Source organism: Lissotriton vulgaris, chromosome 3_1 (genome assembly GCF_964263255.1).
Source record: "Lissotriton vulgaris chromosome 3_1, aLisVul1.2, whole genome shotgun sequence".
Taxonomy (NCBI): domain Eukaryota; kingdom Metazoa; phylum Chordata; class Amphibia; order Caudata; family Salamandridae; genus Lissotriton; species Lissotriton vulgaris.
This window is the reverse complement of record NC_141689.1, coordinates 167,659,243-167,682,820: the sequence shown is the minus strand read 5'-3', so window position 1 is coordinate 167,682,820 and position 23,578 is coordinate 167,659,243.

The following is a 23,578-nucleotide window of genomic DNA, read 5'->3' as shown; positions in this document are numbered from 1 at the left end:
TAGCAGAAATTTGGGAAATGTTTTAGAAAAACATCTAGATATCGAGGGTTAAATTAGGCGCTGCAATTGGTGGGGCTTAGAGTGAGGCTGCGTAGAGATTGCAGCCGCTCAATACGGACTGTTGCTTAGGGTTAGGCAAACGCGAGCGAAGCGTGGCTTCGGAGTAATCTTACCTGAGTTTCAGTAGGCTGGTGTCGCGACCGGGGGTTCCTGGGACTGAGCCCAATGTAAAGGGTTTACGAACGTATTGACAAGTTTAAATATAGCCTATTAATTATGTACAGGTGAGGAGCCATGAGCATGAAAATAGGACTGGTTCAGATGCCACAACTGGATATAGATGACAGACTAAGGTTAGCAGGCTGAGACTATAGCGGCCATATTGGACTAGGATTCGGTAGTATTTTCTCGTTAGGAAACGGGCAGAGATTGAGTACATTATGAATATGTGATTTCAGGGAATTTCATTAAAACTTATCTGTAGAAAGACAAAAAGAATAAAGATTTGTGGAAGTCTGTAGTTTCACATTTCATATGTGGTCTTGCACGTGATACACAGAGTAAAAAGGTGTTTTTAGATAATAGACAAGCCCATTCGTAGATAGAGAGTATAGTAACATCATCATAATGTTACTATCCAGGAGATTTCTTCATTATGTCCCAATCGGACTGTGTCCAAATGGTGAATCCAAAAAGTTTCAAGTTTTTTGCGAAAAATTGATGAGTCCTTTCCTGGTGGTGCATAGACATGCTCCAAAATCTGCCATCGCATGTCTTTTTCCTTATGACCGTATTTGAGAAAATGGGGCACCATAGGGGCATTTGTCTTTTGCGTTCTAACAGCAGACTTGTGTTCAGAGAATCTGGTGCGGAATTCCCTGACGTTTCACCAATGTACCCTATATCACACGGACACTTGATAAGGTATATGACGTTTTTAGTTCTGCAGTTGGTCATTTCTTTTAAGTTTCCTTGTTTTTGGCCATATGTCCATTTTTCACCTGAGATTATCTGGTCGCATGCATGACAATTACCACATTTGTGGTTGCCTTTTGGTAGGGGATTCCCATCAATGGTTTTCTGTTTGTTTTGTTCCTTATTTTTCCACCTACTGTGTACCAACTTGTCTCGTAAATTTTGGTTTCTTCTGAATGCAAGGGTTGGTTTTTACATAGTTTACTTTCCTGGTCATTGATGTTTAGAATTTTCCAGTTCTTGTAAATCACCTTCCTTATCTTGTTGTTAATCGTGGAGTGGTTCAGTACACAGACGAGTTTCTGTTCCTGGGGTTTTGGTGTTGGATTTAACAGAACATCTCTGTTATAATATTTCGCTCCCTTCATAGAGTTGTGTATGAGGCGTTTGGGGTATCCTCTTGCCAATAGGCGTTCTGTTAGTTTGTTGGCATGTGCTATAAAATCTTTCATGGACGTACAATTTCTTTTAATTCGTAAAAATTCTCCAACGGGATAGAGTCCTTTTGGCAGTGAGGGTGGTAGCTGCCATGTTCCAAGATGGTATTTTTGGCTGTCGGTTTGCGATATAGGTCGACTGTCAGTTCTCCTTCAGTGTGTCGTATCCATATATCTAGGAATTCCACTTTGTCTGAGGAGAAATTATGAGTGAATTTTAAGTTTTTGTCTGCCAAGTTGAGCCATTCGATGAATTGTTTTAACAACTCTTCTGTTCCTGACCAGATAAAGAAGACATCGTCAATAAATCTGTGCCATCTGGAAATGTTTTCAAAGAATGGCGCGATTTCATTAAAAATGTTTTTACGCTCAAATTCTCCCATATATATGTTTGCTATGCTGGGGGCACAAGAGGCCCCCATGCTTACACCTTTGACTTGGTGATATACGTCATCTTTGAATTCAAAAAAGTTGTTTTGTAAGACCATTCTTAAACATTGCAGTATGAAGGTGTTGGGTCTAGATCCAGGTGTTCTTTCTAGGAGTGCTGCAACTGATTCAATGGCTTCGTTCTGTGGGATATTAGTGTATAGAGATTCTATATCACATGTGACAAGCAACTGTGTGGCATTATTGAATGGAGAATGTTCAAGGACTCTGATCATATGCCCGGCGTAATTAGTGGTAAGAGGGCATAGAAAGGAATCTAGGTATTTTGAAAGAGGTTCCGTGTTTGAGTTTATGGAGGCTACTATTGGTCTTAGAGGTGGATCCAATGTGTTCTTATGCGTTTTCGGAACACCATAAATTGCTGGAACCACTGGATTGATGTTAATAAGGTAGTCCATTTCTTTTTGACAGATGTATCCTTCAGTGAAGGCATTGGACACTGTTTCCTTTATTTCTTCTGCTAGAGCATTTAGAGATCGTCTACTTGCTTTTTTGTAATGCTCTTCTACTCTTAGCATCTGGTTGATTTTATCTGTATAGTGATTTGTGTTCATAATCACAATTCCTCCTGCTTTATCGCACGGTTTTATTATGATGTCTTGATTGCTTTGTAGTGTTTTCAGAGCTTGTCGTTCCTCTTTTCCCAGATTTGTGTGAGGTGAAGGGATATATCTCAAAACTCTTTCTAGTTCGTTAAGAACGCTTTTTTCAAAGATCGCTACTTCTGGTCCAAGCATGTCCAGAGTAGGGGTGAATGTGGATGGTGGTTTACATCCCGATAGGTTTTCCTCTTCTTCTCTTGTTTCTATGTTGTCAAAGTATTTCTTTAGTCTGATTTTCCTAAAAAAAGAAAAGATGTCCTGATGAATTTGGAATCTGTTTGCTCCAGTGCTAGGAACATATGATAGACCTTTACTTAGTATGTTTATTTCTTCTGTTGATAGATTGTGTGAAGAGAGATTAAATATTGGTATGGAGGTGTTGTTTCGATTTTTTATTGTTTCCAGTACTGTTGGCGTCTCGTTTGTACGTATGGCTGAGGATGTGGAGGGTTCGGCTGTTGATATTGGTTCGATTGTTGGTATTGATGTTGATTCACTGTTGGATATCGGGATCTTCCCCGGCCTCTGCCCCTCGATAAAAAAGGTTGACGTGGGCCTCGATTTGATCTTCCTGAAAAATGGCCTCTTTGAATGTGATTGGCGTAGCCATAATCGTAATCTTCTTCTGTAATCATTCCTTCTTGTTCTGAGTCTGAGGAGTCCGTATTAGAGAAGGTTTGGAATCTTACTCTTTTGTTGGATCTAGAGTTGTGAAAAGTCTGGTCATATGATCTGGTTCCTTCAGTTGGATCTTCTTGATGGTGAGTATAAAAATCCTGTTTTAGGTATGGATAAATTTTCTCCTGTGCAAACCAGCGAACGTCTTTTCTCAGTTTGTCCATTTTCTTTTTTGTGAGATATGTATCAAATTCTTCTATTTCTTCGTTTATTTCCTGGAGTGTTTTCTCTGTCTCTTCTAGTGATGGATTTGCTTTTAGTTTCTCTTCTAGCTCAAGGATTTCCTTTTGTAGTGCCACTAGCATTTCTTTCACTGTATTGATGATAAGAAGCATCCAATCACGTGAGCAGCGATTTGCAATGAGAGACCATCGCTCTAAGAAACTACGGACTTCCACAAATAGGGCCGGCATATTCCTGACTCTAAGCCCTATGGGGATAGCGCCTGCTTTTAAATATTCCCCCATAAAGAAGGCATGTGATTCCATTCGTTTTGCTTTCTTTTTCATATTAACAAGCCTGTGTCACAAGACGAACTGAGCACCAGAATGATGCTGCAGCAACATCTCAATGACTTTAGGAATATAGACCTGGACTCAGACTAGCATGAGATTAGGTTTAATTGCCTATGTAAGGGCAAAAGTAGGGTTTGTGGTTCCTGAAATTTTCAGGAACCCGTGAAATAAATTTTGTCGTGGCATGACGATTTTTATACCAAAATACCGATAATGACTAGCACATTATGCACACAATCGAGTAACGATTTCACCACGAAATCGTCATTTTCGTTTTTGAACCCTTGAGTGCCATTTTGCGTTGGCAGCCATCTTGTATGTTGCCCTTCACATAGGCTTGTAACTGCAGCTGAATTTGATATCAAGGACACATACACCTTAATCGACTTCCCTGTGACCTGGGCCAGCTGAAGCCATCGCCCCAAGCCAAACCTGTTCGGTCAGTTCCTTTCCCAGTGGCCGAGCGAGATAGCATCAAAGCACAACAGGCCATAAATAGTTTGCATCACACACACACCCTGCCCAAATCTTGCTCACACCTGGCCCTGCTCTTTTCTTCTCTATTTCTTTATGATGAGGAGGAGCCCGGTTTTATTGAGGGTACACCGATATCTGATGGAAATGTTGGGCCTTGCCGGGTAATTGATCACGAACTGGACACACTAAATGTATACGTGTCACTATGACTCTGCTTTTCCTTTTGTAATGAAAATATGTGAATAGCTCACTGTAAATTCTAGAATGTTTGCACCGTAAACTTAAGAATTCTTGCCTGAAGCCTAAAAAACTGTATAAAAGAAGAAGCCAGGCTTTGTATTTTTGAGCAGTCTCCTGAGAACCTACATGCTGTTGTACTTCTAGGACGCTTGTTACTTGGTTGCAGCCAATAAATTACAACTTTGACTTCACCTAGAAGACTCGTGTTTCTGTGGTCTAGATCAGGAAAGTACTCGAGGTCTTTGGGTGTTATCCCTGACACCGCTGGGTTACCGGATCAGTACCGGTTCCGTAAAACCCAGTACCTCAGCGCAGCCATTGGTCCTGGCTGGGGCGCCCCCGAGGCGGGCTCTGTGATTGGTTCCTGCAAGCCCGGCCCCTCCTCTGTGGGTCCGGGATTGGTCCCCGGGCCATGGAGGTGCCTGGAGGCCCGGGAACAGCCAGCAGCCTCGCCGGAGGTCCCCGAAGGAAGCCCGGGCCCTCCCGACTCCAGCATCCGCCGCAAGGGCTCCCACGGGTGCCAAAGCACGAAAGGTAACCCCCGGGGGAGAGGAGGGCGGCCGCGGGAGTGAATGCAGGGCCCCCCAGGAAGATCGAGGGAGGCCCCGGGGCCGCCCTCCCCTACCGGGACGATTGTTAGGCCGGGGGCCCTCAGTAACTGATATAAGAGACCCTGAAGCTGTGACTGGGCCCCGTTGGCCCCCAATGAGCCTCTAGTGACTGCGAGGCCCTGATGAACATCCAGGTTCCTCGGTCTAATTAACTGTTTATGCCGGGTGGCAGGCTCACGCCTGGTTAACTGTTATGCCTGGAGCCATAGTTACCACTGATTAACTGTTTAGGCCCTGATTGATAACAAGGTGGTTCGGGCCTAATTAACTGTTTAGGCCTGATGACCTGATGATTTACCCCGAAGTGGTTTAGCCCTGCGCAAGGGAGTTGTCAGCCTCAATGAAATGATTTGCCTTTAATGAACTGTTTATTCTTATAGGATGTAATGCTCATTCTTACTACCTGAAATGCTAGTTCATGATAAATGAAAGGATCCACTTATCCACTTTATGTGATGAAAAGGTTATTGCGACAGGCTATGTTATTTTCTGAATTGCTACCTTTGCTCCCATGATGAAAATGCTTTAGTGAAATACTCTAGGAAATGCGGATGAATTGATTGCCCTGATCCTAATCCTATATAAAAGCTATTGATTTTAATCAAAAGTACTGGTGTGGTCTCCATTATTGCGCGCACTTATCGTCTCAGTGGATGAGTGTGTTGTGTAGCTACTTTACACGTAAGCCCCTGGTTGCCTACCTGCTCGAGCCAAGCTACCCCCCGGGGAACTGGAGGTCCCAGTTCTGACAGCTGGCAAACCTGTTTGGCTACAGCTTACAGCGTTACTCTGCTGAAGGAACTCGAGCTTCAAAAAGTGATTACGTCTGAATGTGGAAATCTTCACCAGGCGAAGGCTCATGAAGTATCTGGCCAGTGCGGGATCTTGCTTAGGTGCAAATTTTGAATTTCTCCTGCTTAGACCTTTCCTGCCAAAATCAACAGCTTCACCTGGATCATGTCTGATAGCTATTTGGCCTTGTATAGTCCTCCTAAGCCACAACCTGCTGCACTGCCCAGCTGGGATTTTTTACTTCAATTTCAGAAACCAAGGGCCAGATGTACGACTGGTTTTTATGGTCACAAAGAGGTTTTAGGCTTTTTTGCGACCGCAAACAACGTGGGGCCCATGTACACTTGCAAAATAGGGTTTAGCCACCTGCTATAAGAAAGGGGCATTCCTTTCCTAATAGCAACTCCAAAAGCTATGTAAGAATGTTTTGCGACTGCAATTGCGGTTTACCACTAGCAGTTTACCACCCTTCCCAGAAGGGTGGTAAAGCTCTCCCAAAAGGGAAGGAGTCCCCAGTGGACCCCTTCCCCTTTGGGAATGCATGTGCAAAAAATGTTTAAGGGCAGGCAGTGGTCCCAGTGACCACTGCCTGCCCTTAAAAAATGAAAATGAAAAGTTACATTTTTATTTTTTAAATGCATCCCATTTTCCTTTAAGAAACACGGGCTGCATTAAAAAAAACTGCTTTATTTGAAAGCAGTCCAAAACATGGAGGTCTGCTGACCCCAGTAAGCCACCATCCCTGGGAGTGCAAGCCATTCCCATTGGGGTCGCAAATTGCGACAGCCTCATTAATATGCATGAGGCTTGCAATATGCGACCTCACTGGGAATCGCAAGCAGTGTCTCTGACACTGTTGTACAATGATATTTGCAACTCGCAAGTTGCGACTCGCAATTTAATGCAATTTGCGAGTCAATGGTCGTACATCTGACCCATTGTCTTAAGGTAAAACGTCTTCCTGGGTCGAACCTGATTCTCATATCAGATCTTCATCAATTGATTGGCCTAAAATCATGCCTATACAATGGTCAAGTGCAACCATATGATAGAGGTTGTTGTTTGACACATTTTGGTGTTATTTCCATTTTAAACTGTAATATTCATATCTCTGGTTCCCCTTATTGGATTTTTGTTATTTTAGCGTCATTTGTTCATTAAATCATTTTCAAATGTTATAAATCTGGATTTTTATTGTGTTGTGTTGTTGACTTTTCAACTGTTTTGGTACTTCCAAATTCTTTACATATTTTCTTAAGCTAAGCCTGTCTACACTGTGCCATAGCTGCCAGGGGTTGAGCTCATGTTTAGATTTCTGAAACTTTTACTGGACCTAACAAAAATAGTGACCTCATTAACCCTTTCTGTGCTGGTGACGGAGCCACTCCGTCACCAGCCACGGACGCGCTGTGCTGGTGACGGAATGGTTCCGTCACGGATTGGCCGCCGCGCCTGCGCGGTATCAATTCTGCGCCTGCGCGGCATGTTCTATTGAGCGGGCGGGGCCGTCACAGAACCACTCCGTCACAAGACCAGCGCGCCCGTGGCTCGTGATGAAGTGGTTCCGTCACGAGCATGGCGGCGCCGCGCGGCCCCCCCAGTCCCCCAGTGCCGCGGCGGAATTACCGCCGTGGCGAAGGGGTTAAATGAGGTGGACTACCATCCACACCAACTAATAATCCGCTCTCTCACACTGACTTAATGGTGAAATCATATTTTGACAACTTAATCGGAGAAGTGACTTCGTAAAATTTTTTATGTAGGATGCCTGAGACAGAAGTGGCTGAAAACTAATTCTGTAAATTGTCATAATTTCAGAGCTGGAATATACGTCCTTGTCTGGAAAACTTAAAGAACCTGGTCTAGAGGACAATAGCTTGCCTTTGGGTCCAGGAAAGGTCAATGGTTGTTAACTACTGACCTCTTAGTAGAAATTTGCTCACGGGGAGAGGAGTGCAATAGTTGGCAGGGGTAGCTTTAACACTGCTTCTTTTGGCTTGGAGATGCCAGGGAAGACTTTTCCTATTCATTCCTTTGTCTCTCTTAGACAGCCCATCCCCAGTCACAATCAGAGGGAACACCATGTGTGCCAATTATTGTACTTCTTGATCTGGAATGCAGATCTTATATTGTGAAAGGTAATAACTCCGGGTCAGAGGTCAAAGGCTTGCCTCTGGGCCCAGAAAAAGCCAATGGGTGTTCACTGCTGACCCCTTGGCAAAGATTAGTTATCTGGGAGTAGACAGAAACTTTTGGCAAAGCAAAGGCAGCTTTTGCACCACCACTTTTGACTTGAAGATGCCAAAAAGGCCTTCTTCTATTCCTCCCTAGGACCCTCATAGGCAGTAAGGCTCCAGCAACAGTAGAAGGGTAAACCAGTTTTAACTCTGTCAGATATCGTAGTGTCCAAGAAGCTGAAGAGAAGCCTGCCATGTGACAACTGGGTTCAGCCATCTTTAAGCAGGGGCTACTTGGTAATTTTGCATGTAGGCAAAGAGGAAGTGCTGCAAAAGAAGGTGGGGGACTGAAGGAAAGTTGTTAGGATGGAGCAGTAGAATTCTTCTGGCTAGTGCACAGGATAATTTTGGCACCTTCACCACTATATCTGTAGAACATTCCTGAACCTGGGAAGACTCCATTTGAATAAGAAGGCCATGTTGGAGAAATAATCCTAGCTTCCAACTCCTGGCTCCTTTTCGTAGAAAGGCTCACACAAGGACTCATGGACCCCTTAATACTGCTGCAGCCCATGTACTAGAATTGCTTTCTCGGGGTCAAGCAGCTGGCCTCCTGGTTCCCTACTACAGGGACACAAAAAGCAGAAGGAGCTTGACTCTAAGAGGTCCAGCTGACTAAAGAGGATTAGGCTCTGCAGAAGACTTGACTGGAGAGAGTCTTGGTGCCCAATTGGAGACTAAATCTGAAAGTAGATGCTTTGACCAGGGTACATCGCTTGGTGCATCTGACCTCCGCCCCATCGCAGTTGGCTGGAAATTGCACCTTCATCCTGTTCCACCACAAACTGTTTTTTTTCTATAGGACTAGTCTTTTTTAGGCACTTTTTGCCTTTAACTTGCAGGTCACTGAACCTATTTTGAAGATCTTGGTGTTCTTGGTAATCTTTTTGCTCATTAAAAATCTCTTTATTTTTCTAAATTGGCTTAGGAATTTTATTTTGTTGTATTCTTTACTTTAAAATGTGTCCTGCTGCTTGAATTTAGCATGGGAATTGTCAAACATGCCTGCATCTGATTTTATCACCCTGTTCTCAGGAACAATATATATATCTTTTTTTTGTTTAAGAAGTTTTTTTTTAATTTTCAAGTATATGAGACAAAAGAGAAAATAAGAACAACAACTAAATGAAAAAAAGCATTCATAAATATACACAGCATATTATATAATATAGGCAAGTAAATAACAATGATGTAATATGAGCATAACATTAGAGAGAGAGGAGGGAGGAAAACAGGGGGAAGAAGAAGGGAGAGATAAAAAAGGAGGAAAAAGAAAAAGAAGAGAAAGAAAGGTCTAAAATTTTGTAGGAGAATAATATAAAGAAAAGAAAGAAAAAGAACTAGTGTACAGGAGAATGAGTAGAGAGATATGATGTAAAAGGTAGCCAAAGAAGATCAGATTTAATTTTTGGAGAGCGGGACATGGAGGAAATATTAGCGATTCTATGCTCATCACAAATAAAATTCCACCAAGTTAATGAAAATATTTTAGGATTGTCTTTCCGGGATGATAAGATAACTTTGAAAGCTAATGCAATAAAAAGGTCAAGTAACAGGGAAACAGGAGACGAGTCATCAACATCAGGTGAAGAAGAGCCTAGAAAAACATTTTGTAATGATAATGTTAGATCACATTTAAAAATTGTCATGCAAATAGACCAAACAGATTTCGAAAATGTTAATACATTTGAACAATCATAAAGTTGATGTCTCAATGTGCCAGTATCGTTAGAACAGGACCAGCATAGAGGAGAAGAGGATGGAGAAAACTTAGAAATACCAACAGGAGTTATAACAGCTCTATTGTAAATAAAATACAAAGGGCCTCATTTATGAGGCTGTGCGTCACTTTTACGCTGCCGGTGCGTCACTTTTTGTGACGCACAAGTGGCATAAAAAATGCCCCTTGTTGCACCTCATTTACAAAGTGACGCATCTAGGTAGATGTGTCACTTTGTAAACCCCTGCACCACATTATACCTGCGCCGGTTATAATGTATGCAAGGGGGGCGTATTGACGCAAGGAAGGGTCGTAGAAGTGAGGCAGTGAAATCTATGAGATTTCACTGCGTCCCTTTTAGGACGCCGTTGCGTCAAAATCTTGCGCCTGCCTCACAGCAGGCGTAAGACTGACGCAGGCCCTTTCACATGGGGCTTGCCCCATGTGAAAGGACGCATTGCTGGAGTTGCGTCACTTTTGTGACACACTCCCGCAATGCGTCACTTTTGCGCTTACAGATACGTCAGAAATACTGACGTGTCTGTAACTCCTTGCAACATGATGCGTCATACATTAAATATGACGCATCAGGAATGTCGCAAGGAGTGCGCACTGAGAAGTGACACATCGCTGCTTTCACGCAGCGATGCGTAATTTCTCATAAATGAGGCCAAAGATTGGGTTATACGAGCAGCAGCAGAAACTTTAAATAATTTAGACCACAATTTATCCCAAGTCGTAATGGAAAAAGAAATGGACAAGTCACTTTCCCAAGCAGATTCAATAGGAGATTTGGGCCCCTCAGTAACATTCGATAACAATAACTTATATACAAGAGCAGCTTTAGGTCTGTGTGTTGGAAATACAAGATGTAAGGGAGAGGGTGGAGTAAGAGAAGGTGTATCAGCTTGGAAGGTCAAAAGTAGCTCATTGTGATTGTAAGGCATTGGAAATTATGATATATTCATTGAAGTAAGAATCAGGTAATTAGTATTGTACCTGTAGGTCAGAAAAAGGAATAACAGCATTTTGGTGAAATAATTGGTGAACAAAAATAATTCCCTTCTCCTTCCAGTATTTGCAGTAGAACGATTTACCTTTATATTTAAGAAATTTGTTATACCAAATTGTGGATGATAGGAAACATTGAAATGGAGTAAAACCATTAGAAAATGTATTGTATAATAAACTGTGAATATTTTAAAATAGGGTTATTGGACATGAAAGTGCTGTTGGACATAAAAAGTACATTCTGAAAAGAAAAGTCTTTTAGTAAGGAGCGTTCACAAACAATCCATCTGAGAATAGGAATATCAGCACAATCATATGCTAAAGCAAAGGATTGCTTAATCAGAAAAGCCGAGTGATATGCTCTAAAGTTTGGAAAACGTACCCCACCCTCAGACTTAGGACGAATAAGTTTTGTAAGAGCAATTCATGGATGCTTCTTATTCCATAAAAATTTAATACAAGAGGAGTTAATTTGAGAAAAGTAGGAGAAGGGGATCCGAAAGGGTAACATGGATAATGTTTATAAAACATGAGGTACAATCATCATTTTAATAGTATCTAACCTACCCCACTAGGAAAGATATAGGGGAGACCAAGTGAGAAGCAGTGATTGTATTTTAGTAAGTAACACAGTAAATGTTTACCTAATAGTATCGGGTAACGAGGCAGAAAACCAAATACCAAGATATTTAATTTTGGTGGGACACCAAGAAAAATTAGTATCACTAAACATAAATTGGTAACATATGGAGTTTAAAGGTAAAACTTCTGCCTTTGAAAGGTTTAGCTGATAACCAGAAATACTGGAGTATAATCGGACCTCATCCAAAAAAGGCGGGAGGGAGTCAATAGGGTTCGACATGTAAATTAATATATCATCGGCATAAGCACATATTTTTGTTTCTATGGAGTTATAAGTAAAACCAGAGATATGTGAGTTAACACGGATACGCTCCAGGAAAGGTTCAAGGCAAAAAACAAACAATAAAGGTGAAAGCGGCAACCTTGTTGCGTACCTCTGGTTAAAGAAAAAGAATTGGAAAAATAATTATTAACAAAAATACTAGCTTGAGGGCAAGAGTACAGTAATTTAATATAAGAAATAAAAGTAGGGCCAAAACCAAACCATTGGAGGGTTTTAAACATAAATTGCCAATTGATACGATCAAAAGCGTTTTCAGCATCCAATGACAGTGCTGCAAGAGGAGATTTGTATTTTTTAGAATATGAAATAATATTTGTAAACATTTGTGCATTATCTGATGCTTCACAAATGCTTCAAAAATCCGACTTGGTCAGTTTTAACCAATAAAGGAATAATGGTTTCAAATCGGGATGCAAGAATCCTGGCAAATATTTTTCAATCATAGTTTATTAAAGATTTAGGACGAAATCTTGTACAAAGGGAGTGATCTTTATTTGGTTTAGGAATTATAATAATTAAGGTGTCCATAAAAGAACTGGACACTTTAGCATCAGCAATAAAGGAATTAAAAAGAGCTAAAAGTTTATGAACAAAAATGGAGGTAAAGGTAGCGTAAAATTCAGCAGGGAGACCGTCAGGGCCAGGAGCTTTTGATTTTTTTAGAGATTTAATAGCATTAGTTATCTCCTGAATCGTGACCTCTCTTTCCAATGTATTAAATTCATCAGGCAAAGATGGGGGTGAAGGGAGGCCTGAGAAAAAGGTATCTAAATTTTGATTAGTGGGAATCGTGTCATCAGAATAAAGAGATCGATAATATTCATGAAAAACCTTGGCAATATCTTTATCTGAGGACACCATTGTTTTAGTAGATTCATTGAAGATGGAACCAATATCTTTACATTCAGATTCAATTTTCAAATAATTGCGTAGCATTTTACCCGCTTTATTTTGACCAACATGATATTTAGATTTAATTTTAAGAAGAATATTACAAGCTTTAATTGTTGCCAATTTGTTGAGTTCAGACTTGGCCTTAATCAATTCATGGTGGGTAGAAGGTGATTTAGAAGTGAAATAAGTATGTTCCAGCAATTTGAGATGTTGTAATTGATATTTATATTTTTTTTGCGTGGTTTTCTTCTTATTCGAGACATATTAAATAGTAAAGGCACGAAAAGAGGCCTTGAAGACATCCCAATTATTAGAAACAGAGGTGTCTAATGGGTTATTGAAATTAAAAAATTCATTAATAAAAGTGGTGGCTTCTTTGATGTAAATAGTATCAGATAATAAAAAATATTACGTTTCCAACAAATTAAAGGGAGGTAAGTGAAAGGTCAAGTAGCGCATGAACGGGCGCATGGTCTGAAATAAAAATAGATCCAATTTCTGAAGATTGAAAGGAAGGGAGCAGGGATTTACTAACCAAAATATAATCAATTCTAGAGTGAGTATGATGTACATTTGAGAAAAAAGTATATTCAAGTGAATCAGGATTACATGTCTTCCAAACATCATATAATGGACGAGAGGCAATGGCCGATTGAAATGCTTTATGAGATTTATCAGGATGAAATGTACATTTAGATAATCTATCAGAGAAAGGGTCTATCCATTGGTTAAAATCACCAGCAACAATAATATTAGGGCAGTCTATGGAAGAGAGTAGAATTTTAATGTCATTCCAAAACTTAGGTTCTGGTTTAACAGGGCCATAGATATTTAGCAAGACTAGAGTTTTGTTTTGTATAACAACCTTTGCCATTACCCAGCGTCCATCATCATCATTCTGTGTAGACAGAATTTGTACAGATAATGACTTATGAAACAATATAACAACACCCCCTTTTTTACTAGAAGCAGGAGAATACACAACTTGACCCACCCAATGCCTTTTCAACTGATGTGATTCAGCTTCAGTACAATGAGTTTCTTTAAGAAAAGAAACCTTAGAATCAAGCTTAGATAAATGAATTAATACCTTTTGTCTTTTGACGGGATTTCCAAGACCACGAACATTCCACGTGACAAACTTGCACATAATGGAGGGATAGGAGGGTAATACACGAATGGAGTTGATACACATCAGGATTACAGCTATAAGAAATAAAACACCACATATGAGGTTCATATATGAAAAACATTACAGAAAAACACACAGTTCTAATATATACAAGCAACCAGTTGAATAAAGTTAACAGAGCAAGGCAAAAATAGAAAGACCAAGGAACAGAGATAAAGAAAATATTGAAGAAGGAAAACACCAGGACAGAACAGGAAAAGTAGGAAAGAATAAGAAAGCAAGAAAATAAAAGAAGGAAGAAGTACGCAAACAGATTAAGGCATAATAACCAGATCTGTAGGAAGAGAGAAAATCGAAGAAGGCGGGACATAGTGACACAAGATGGTACGGACCTCAAAAAACAATAATGAAGGAGATAAAAAGAAAAGAAAGGAGAGCCTCATTAGCATGAGAGAATATGCATAGTCTAAGATGATAGAATAAACATAAAAATGATTTAAGATGGCAATCCTAAAAGAATAGAAAGATCAAACATTAGTATCAATTCCATTAGATGAAAGTTGATGTAGATAAAGTCAAAAGAGCGTGAACGGCCATCATGAGTAATCTTGCAGAGACAAGGATGAAGGATTCCATACTGAATATTATGGTGTCTCATCTGAGGATGCAAGGCAAGGATTTTTTTGCGACGTGCATTCGTTGCATCAGAGATATCCTGTGAGATGAAGATATTGTGGCCAGACCAAATAAGACGACGTTTAAGTTTGACAGCCTTCAGAATAGTCATTTGTTCAGTAAACTCCAGAAAAAGCATTATGATGCCATGTGGTTTTGTAGCACTGGGGTTTAAACGACCCAAACGATGTGCTCTTTGTATGTTAAGAGGTGTAGTAGAAGATTGAAGATCCAGGAGTTCAGGAAGGAATTTCTGTAGAAATAGAACCATATTCGACCCTTCAATATTTTCCGAAACACCACACAGTGGTAGGTTATTTCGACGATTTCGATTTTCAAGGTCCTCTGTGTGAATTTTTAGTTTGTGAATTTACTTTTCAAGAAATGGAATCTTGGTAGAGGCATCCTGTAAAACGCTAAATCGTTGTTCCAGTTCTAGTACCTTGCCTTCCATAACAATCCACCTCTCCTCAATTTGTTTTAGTTTTTAATTTGTCGCAGACATAAAAGGTTGAAATCCGCGGACTTCATCTAAAATAGAGTCCAATACCAGATTCTGAGATGAATGAATGGGAGACGGCGGGTCATTTTTGTCTCTTTGGTTTTGTACCAGATATGGATGGCCTAGCAGAGTGGATATCATTAGCCATTTTAGTGTTGAAAGAATTCACCAAAAAAAATGCAGAAGGATGTGAAGACAAGAATAAAGAAGAGCTTCAAATTGCACAAATATTAATTTAAAGTTGAAGTAGAGTTCCTCAGAAAAAAAACTATAGTTAGATGCAAAAGGAGTATAATTTCCTCATTATACTGGCAAAAATTAGTAAAAATTGTACACAGGAGAGGATAGTTTAATATTTGTGAAATAAAGGGCTGGTTGTAGGAATCATAAAGTGGAATCCTTCATCGCAGCAAAAATAAAACTAGTAGAAAATATATAGACATTGTTAGAGGTCATTTTGTTATTGGTGTAATAGAAGCGGCATATCAGTAAGACAAGACGCAAGCTCAGCGACCAAAAAATGGTGGGAGCTCACATCTCCAATATACAAAATATTGCTGCAAATTCCAAGAAGCTTGAAGGAGGAATAAAAGCATCCACAATGTTAAGTTCAGAAGCACAGCGTATGTTAAAAAGCGGATACACAACCTCAAAAATTATGTTCCATAAAGAGGTAAAGTGTTACATGAGGGTGCTTCTCTGGTGAGACATTGCACAGTCAGAGCATGTGGAAATACAGAGCATAATGGCGAAAATCCTGAGGTAAACGCTTTTCCAAAAGTACCAATTTAAAAAATCAGGTCCATACAGGATTGCCGAGTTGCAAGGACAGATCAGGAGAAAAGCGGTAAAAAAAAAGTGAAGGAAAATTTCAAGACGCGGGTGTGGCGACCTAAAATGGCGGCTGCCCGCATCTCTGACAGGAAAATAATACTGCGAGCTGTAGCGGTGAAGTTAAGGTGTGGAGGCATCCAAAAACGCGGTCTGTTGACTCACCGCATACTCATTTGCGGATGCCCGATGTTCCGGACACGAAACGACGAAGAGGAGGCTCTGCGCTATCTTCCGAGTCCTGCACTTAAGCGGAGCTCACACCAGGTCCGCCATACCAGCTCGGCGTGCAAGCCACGCTCCCCAGGAACAATATATTTTTATTTTTATCAAAGTATATGTTAGAGATAAGGGGGTGTTTGACAGACCAATAATACTATCCCTTATGTAGCTTCTGAGAACATATATTGCATTTTATATGTGCCTGAGACACAGGCTCTGTTTTCCTTATGATAGTTAGGGAAAGGTTCTTTTAAAAAAATTATTACTGAAGCTAATGTCTCTCCTTTCTGCATATCCGGAACGTGATTACTAAAGGCTAACAATTTCAATACCACAATATTTGGCACTCAACACTTGCGAGATTGTAACATAGTATTTACTGAAAGATAGCATATATTTTCCACTGTTGTCAAATTGAATTTATTTGTATTTTCACTACAAACCTTAGCCCAATGGTGCCCAGCAGAGGTCCAAGACGGCCACTACCATCTCACATTCGAATGTGCAACCAATAGTGTCAGAATTGGGGTTCTTAGTTTCGGAGGGGCTACTCCTACCAACTAATCAGACCTGCTCAGGGCAGGTCAAAGCACAAAGTTCTGAGAGAATCTCTGCTCAACCTCGGATAACTATGGCACAATCAGCAGGCAATTCTATAGCCCAGTCTGCTCAGGGTGTCTTTGACTGCTTCGAAAATTGATATTTACGGATTAATAAGCGGTGTACAAACACAGAAGTAAAATTGAAAATTGAAAAAAAAATAATGTTATGTAAATGTGAAGGAATTTGTAACTGGAGACTAAAAATTTACTTGGTATCCTTAGATGCATTTGTGGGAGCAGTGCAAATGCATCAAACAGAATATAGTTTGGACGCTGAGTGGCCTTAATAGAATTAACAAAAGCTACAATCTTCACATTAAGATTAAGGGGGCATATTATCAAGGGGGTTTATCTCCGCTTTTTTTGCTTTAAAAGCCAAGAAAGCGGAGATAAAATTATCTCCCTATTACCTAGCTGTCGCTAACACCAGTTAGCGACAGCTAGTAGGAGATAGCGACCATCTTGGGCCCCACTTTGCATGTCAGTGATATTTATCACTAATGACATGCAAAGTGGGCGTGCCAAGATGTTAGCGACTGAAAACAGTCGCTAGCATCGCTATCTCCTATTACCAACTTTTGGAGATATTCGCGCTAAGCGCGAATATCTCCTAAAGCTAACACCTGCCCTGAGCAGTTCTTAGCCATGTTATCCAATCGGAGGTGGATAACATGGCTAAGAGCATTAGCTCGGTAATGCATGAATATCGCTGACTTTTCAGCGATATTCATGCTTTGCGGCGATTTTTATCGCATTTGCAATAAACCTTGGTAATACCAAGGTTTATTTGCGGTAAAAATCGCCGCAGCTCAGCGGTAAAGTTTTGTCTCTAACCAAGCAATAGCGATAATTATCGCTATTGCTTGGTAATATGCCCCAAGGTTTTTTATGTGTGCATTAAATAAAATATATCATCATATGTGCTTTTGTTTGATGGATGCTTGTTTCTGTATTTGTATGCAGTGATTGCAGTTCAAAACATCAATATTTCTTAGGCTGGGGTCCTAGGTTTTCAATAATGACCCAGTGGGGGTCTAAACAGTCACTGCTAGAGACAAACTAAAATTTTGTAAAATATTAAATAGAAAGACATCTTAAATGAATGTTCTTTGAAGCAATATATAAACTATTCTTAATCAATCCAAAACAAAAAAAAATTGCATATTTTTTTTTAATGCAATATATAATTTTTGCGAAAATAACATACATTACTTGATTGCTTTTTACGTCATCTGGGTGAGTACGTTTGTGTTGTTGGGTGTGCTTCGAGTACAAAGATCACACAAGGTACTGACCTGTGAAATTATGCACAAGAGCACACAAGCTTTTTTTACATCATCAGCGGGCAATATTTTGTAAATATCGCGCTGCGCTGCAGATTTTCGCACTGCATTGTTGAAGAATCCAGACTGGGAAGAAAAGAGGTAGGCTGGAACGGGTTGTTTATGAAGGTTTATTCAGTAGGGTAAGTTAGCATCTTTAGGAGCCCACGCCAACCGTCGCACTGGAGTACTCGGAATCTCCTACGCAGAGGGTTCCGAGTTCCAGGAATATGCAGCAGACACGAGCCCCCCCGCGAGGATACCACACATCCTCCTTCCTTGAAAAAGAATAAACATTAAAAAAAAAAAAATAATAAAGATAAAACAAATAAAGATACCAGAGAATCACATCTACCAAAACAACAATGAAGCTAAAACAGCAAAAGGAAGAGATATTCATTACAAATTGATAACACAAATTACATTCCCACTTTGTAGTCTTTGAACCATGAAGGAGGCTTCCTTAGCCGAGGATTTGACTTGTTGACAGGAGGAATGGGAGCTGCTGAGGGCATGGGAACAGAAAAGGAGAACCGCCCACCATGAAGAACGGGAGCACCACCAATCCTGTTATGGAGAACACCAGCATCAGGTGGTGAAGATCTATCACCTAACCAGGGAACCTTAACAACTTTGGAAAGACTCCAAACATTTCCATCCGACAACTCCACCACCTGTCTGCCTACTCTAACTACAAGCATGGGATCAGAAAAGTGCGACTCACCAGATCTAATGAAACCAGACTTCCTCACACGTACCCAATCACCAACCTTACACGGGCTACTGACAGCAGCACTGACCAAAGTAGAACCGGGTTTCTTGCATTTGCCATTAATAAGATCCCTCATCCACAGTTGGCTCATGTTACAAACACCCTTTCTCCCCTGCATTTTTTCGAAAGGAGACAAATCCCCTTCAAATCTGGGAGTATTTCTGTAACTCCATAAGAGTTTCTTAACAGCATCATAACAATTTTCACCATTACACACAGCCAGTTGTAAACCTTCCTTAAGAACCCTGATCCACCTTTCTACCATGCCATTACCTTGAGGATAATATACGGAAGAACGTTTGTGAATTATCCCGTGGTTGCAACAAAATGACTTCATCTCAACTGAAGTAAACTGCGTACCATTATCAGATAAGATAGAAACCGGGAAACCTTCTTTCTCAAAGATAGAATTTAAAAACTCAATGATGACTCTAGCTGACACATGCAGAACAAATTTCACCTCAGGCCAATGAGAAAATTGATCAACTAAAACAATAGCATAGACAGGACTATGACCAAAGCTCATTGGACCAGCAATATCAATTGACACACACTCCCAGGGTCTGGAAGGCCTAGTAACAGAGTCACGTTGATATTTTACAACTTTCTGAGACTTGTCACTTACACAATCAATCAATCAATCATCATATTTATATAGCGCACTACTCACCCAGAGGGTCTCAAGGCGCTGGGGGGGGATCTGCTACTGCTCGAACAGCCGGTCTTGAGCTGCTTCCTGAAGGCGAGGTGGTCCTGGGTCAGGCGGAGGTGGGTGGGGAGGGAGTTCCATGTCTTGGCGGTGAGGTAGGAGAAGGACCGTCCCCCTGTGGTGGCTCTACAGATGCGGGGGACGGCGGCGAGGGCGTGGCTGGTCGAACGAAGCTGGCGTTTGGGATCGTAGAAGTTGAGGCGGCTGTTGAGGTATCCTGGGCCTTGGCTGTGTAGGGCTTTGTGTGCGTGGGTGAGGAGACGGAAGGTGATTCTCTTGTTGACTGGGAGCCAATGCAGATCTCTCAGGTGTCCGGAGATGTGGCTGCGACGGGGGATGTCCAGGATGAGTCGTGCTGAGGCGTTCTGGATTCGCTGGAGTCTCTTCTGGAGTTTGGCGGTGGTTCCGGCGTAGAGGGTGTTGCCGTAGTCCAGACAGCTGGTGACGAGGGCCTGGGTGACCGTCTTCCTGGTCTCGGTGGGGATCCACCGGAAGATCTTACGTAGCATGCGCAGGATGTTGATGCACGACGAGGAGACGGCGTTGACTTGTCTGGTAATGGAGAGGGAGGAGTCCAGGATGAAGCCCAGGTTGCGTGCGTGGTCTGTTGGTTTGGGTGCGCTGTCCAGGGCGGGGGGCCACCAGGAGTCATCCCAGGCGGCGGGTGAGGATCCCAGGATGAGGACTTCCGTCTTATCCGAGTTCAGTTTCAGGCGGCTGTTCTTCATCCATTCGGCTACCTCTTTCATCCCTTCGTGAAGGTTGGCTCTGGCGGTGGCGGGGTCGTTGGTAAGGGAGAGGATCAGCTGGGTGTCGTCGGCGTAGGAGATGATGTTGAGGTTGTGCTGGCGTGCGATGTCTGCGAGGGGGCTCATGTAGATGTTGAAGAGGGTTGGACTGAGCGAGGAGCCTTGAGGGACGCCGCAGATGACCTCGGTGGCTTCAGATCTGAACGGGGGGAGGCGGACTCTCTGTGTCCTTCCGGCGAGGAAGGAGATGATCCACTCCAGTGCCTTCTCCTGGACTCCGACGTTGCTGAGGCGTTGTACTAGGGTACGATGGCAGACAGTGTCGAAGGCCGCGGAGAGGTCAACGAGGATGAGGGCCGCTGTTTCTCCGTTGTCGAGCAGCGCTCGGATGTCATCGGTGACTGCGATCAGGGCGGTCTCGGTGCTGTGGTTGGCCCGGAAGCCAGACTGCGAGGGGTCGAGGGATCCGTTCGTCTCGAGGAAGGCGGCCAGCTGCTTGTTGACGGTCTTCTCGATGACTTTTGCAGGAAACGGGAGCAGCGAGATGGGGCGGTAGTTCTTGAGGTCGGTGGGGTCAGCCGATGGCTTCTTGAGTAGAGCGCTGAGTTCGGCGTGCTTCCAGCTCTCCGGGAAGGTAGCGGTGTCGAAGGAGGTGTTGATGATGTCCCGCAGGTGGGGTGCGATGATAGCATCGGCCTTGTTGAAGATGTGATGAGGGCAGGGGTCGGTCGGAGATCCGGAGTGGATGGAGTTCATCGTGCGGACGGTGTCTTCGGTGCTGATCGGAGTCCAGGCGCGGAGGGTGGTGGTGGGGGGCGGTGGTTAGGTCGTGGTGTTCGTCGGTTGAGTGCTGAAGCTGTTGTGTATGTCCGCGATCTTGTAACACTCTACACAAGATCTAACCTTTCTTTCAACAAATCTGTCGACACCAGGCCACCAAAATTCACTTCTTATTCTCCTCTTCATGCTGGACATGCCAGGGTGGCCTTCATGAGCCATGTCCAAAACCGTTTCTCTAAGAGTTTGAGGAACAACCAAAAGTAGACCCCTTGTTGGACAGGCCACGTGAAGGGCCGCTCCTCCCTCTGCCCTACCAGGCCCGAGCCCGGCCCCTCAAGTGTCACACACCACCACTTCACGTTTTCCGTCCCCTCCGGGACCCTTGCCTCTGAACATATCGACCTCGTGGGCCCGATCCACTACCGGCCCGCGCACCCAGCCTGGGCGCCATCTTGGACCCTCCACCACGAGGCCGCATGGCTCCCGATCGACCCCAACCCTGGGCCTGGCCAGGCCTCAGACATCCCGGCACCACCATCCACCCAGGAGGTGAGCGGACTACTTGGCAGGTCAATGGGAGAAAGAGGTGTCGATGGCTCTCCCCCGCCAGGTACCGCTCGCCCACAACCTCCCCGGGCGCTGGCTCCAACCCCCTGCTGGGTGTCTGGACTCCTTCATCCCGGACCCCCCGACCTCCAAGTGCGAGGGTCCGGACATCAAAGGGCACCAGCCCTATAACTGGGGCAGCTCCAGAGCAGGAAGGCAGTTGTATCTTGGAGTCGAGAGACGCAGAGAAGAACTCATCCTTGACGGGCTATTGGCGCTGCCGTAGCTCTGCCTTGCGAACTATCGTCCTGCCTGCTGGCGCTGCCGCAACCTTCGTAAACCTTCATCGTCGTCGGGACCTGCTGGCGTGGCCGCGGACCGTTTGTAACCTCCATCTTCATCGGGACCTGCTGGCTCCGCCGCGGACCGTCGCTTCCTTCGTCCATCTCGGGACCTGCTGGCTCCGCCGCGGCCCGTCCATCCAGAACGCCGAGCTCGAGGATTGAGAGCTATTCCATCTATTTGGTAACAAGACTGTCCCGCTACCCCTTTTCCCCATCCAGAGACCAGAATCGAGGGGACCCCTGAGTCCAGACCTCCTTGTATCATTTTACCGTACTCAGAGAATTGCTTATAAAGTATCGTTAACCCTTAATCTGGTGTGGTGTCCGTCTGTGGGGGGGGAGTTACTTGTCTGTATGATCGCTGGAGACGGCTCTCCCCGGAGACCTCTCCCCTTATCCTCGGCCGACCCTCCCGGTCCGTCTAACATTGGTGGCCAGTGGCGCGATCCGAATCACCGCATAATCGTACAGAAAGTAGCTCACCCCACGACGAAATCACGATGACAACCAAAGAAAGCGGATCCACCGAGAAATTTCAGATGGAAAAATTGGACGAGTACAGCCATCGCGAATTAAAACAATTCTGCATCGAACTAGGTATCGCTACCACCGGTCTCAGTACCAAAGATGATTTCAAGCATGCCCTAGAGTCCTGGGCAGAAACCGGGGCCATCGGAACCACCGACCAAAGCATCGCAGCAGTAGAAAAAAACACCACGGCCCCCGAGGAGCAAAGAAAGGGTCTCTCGCAAGACGAGATCCAGGAACGAGAGAAAACACGGCTACATGAGCTAGAAATGGCCCGGCTCAAAATGGACGTTGAACTCAAGTTGGCCGAACAAAAGCTGAGCTTAGAGCACCTGCGTCTCCGAGAAGAAAGAGAGGAAAAACAGAGACAAAGGGAGCTCGAGGAAAAGAGACTGGCATATGAACACGAGCGCAAGTTAGCTGAGATAGACTTACGCAAGCAGAACAAAGAATTAGGAGTGCCCGAGCAACCCCACACCCCAGGGCCAACAGTTAAGAAGGTACACATCCCCAAGGATGTCGTTCGAGAATACTTCCGAGAGGACGACATCCAGCAATGGTTCAAGGCCTACGAAATCGCTATGACCGCCCACCGGATCGATCGAAGCGACTGGGGAGCCGGTCTATGGGGGAGATTCCTCAATGAAGGCCGTGATGCCCTGCTACAGCTCCCGGACCACCAGATGACCTCCTATGACCACATGAAAGCTGCCCTCCTCACCCGCTATGGGCTCACACCCGAGATGTACCGTCAGAGGTTCCGAGACTGCACCCGCATCCCGGGTACAACTTGGGTGGACTACGTGAACTATTTTAGCCGAGCCTTCGAGGGCTGGATCAAAGGAAGCAATGTCACAACTTACGAACAACTATTCAATCTCATGGTGTGGGAGCATCTATCAAACAATTGCTTCATTGAGCTCCGGCAGCACCTCCTCGACACCAAATTGACTGATCCTCGGCAGCTCGCAGCCGAAGCTGACCGGTGGGAAATCACCAGAGTGGGCCGAAATGGATCCTATGAACAGAACCGGAACAACAACGGTCAGCACCGTCCCCGAGGAGGGGGAGGGGGCCAAGGACGAGGAAGAGACAACGCTCCGGTCGCCCCCGCTACCAGCACCACCCCCCCCGGCCACCCGGGGCAGCACCCCGGCGCGACCGGGATACAGAGCCAATGTCACGTGTCACCGGTGCCAACGAATCAGCCACTATGCAAACGACCCAAATTGCCCACAGTACCAGAGCCCAAGACCCCGCCAGGTGGCCGCTGCTGCCCTGGGGGAAGAACAGATCTCCG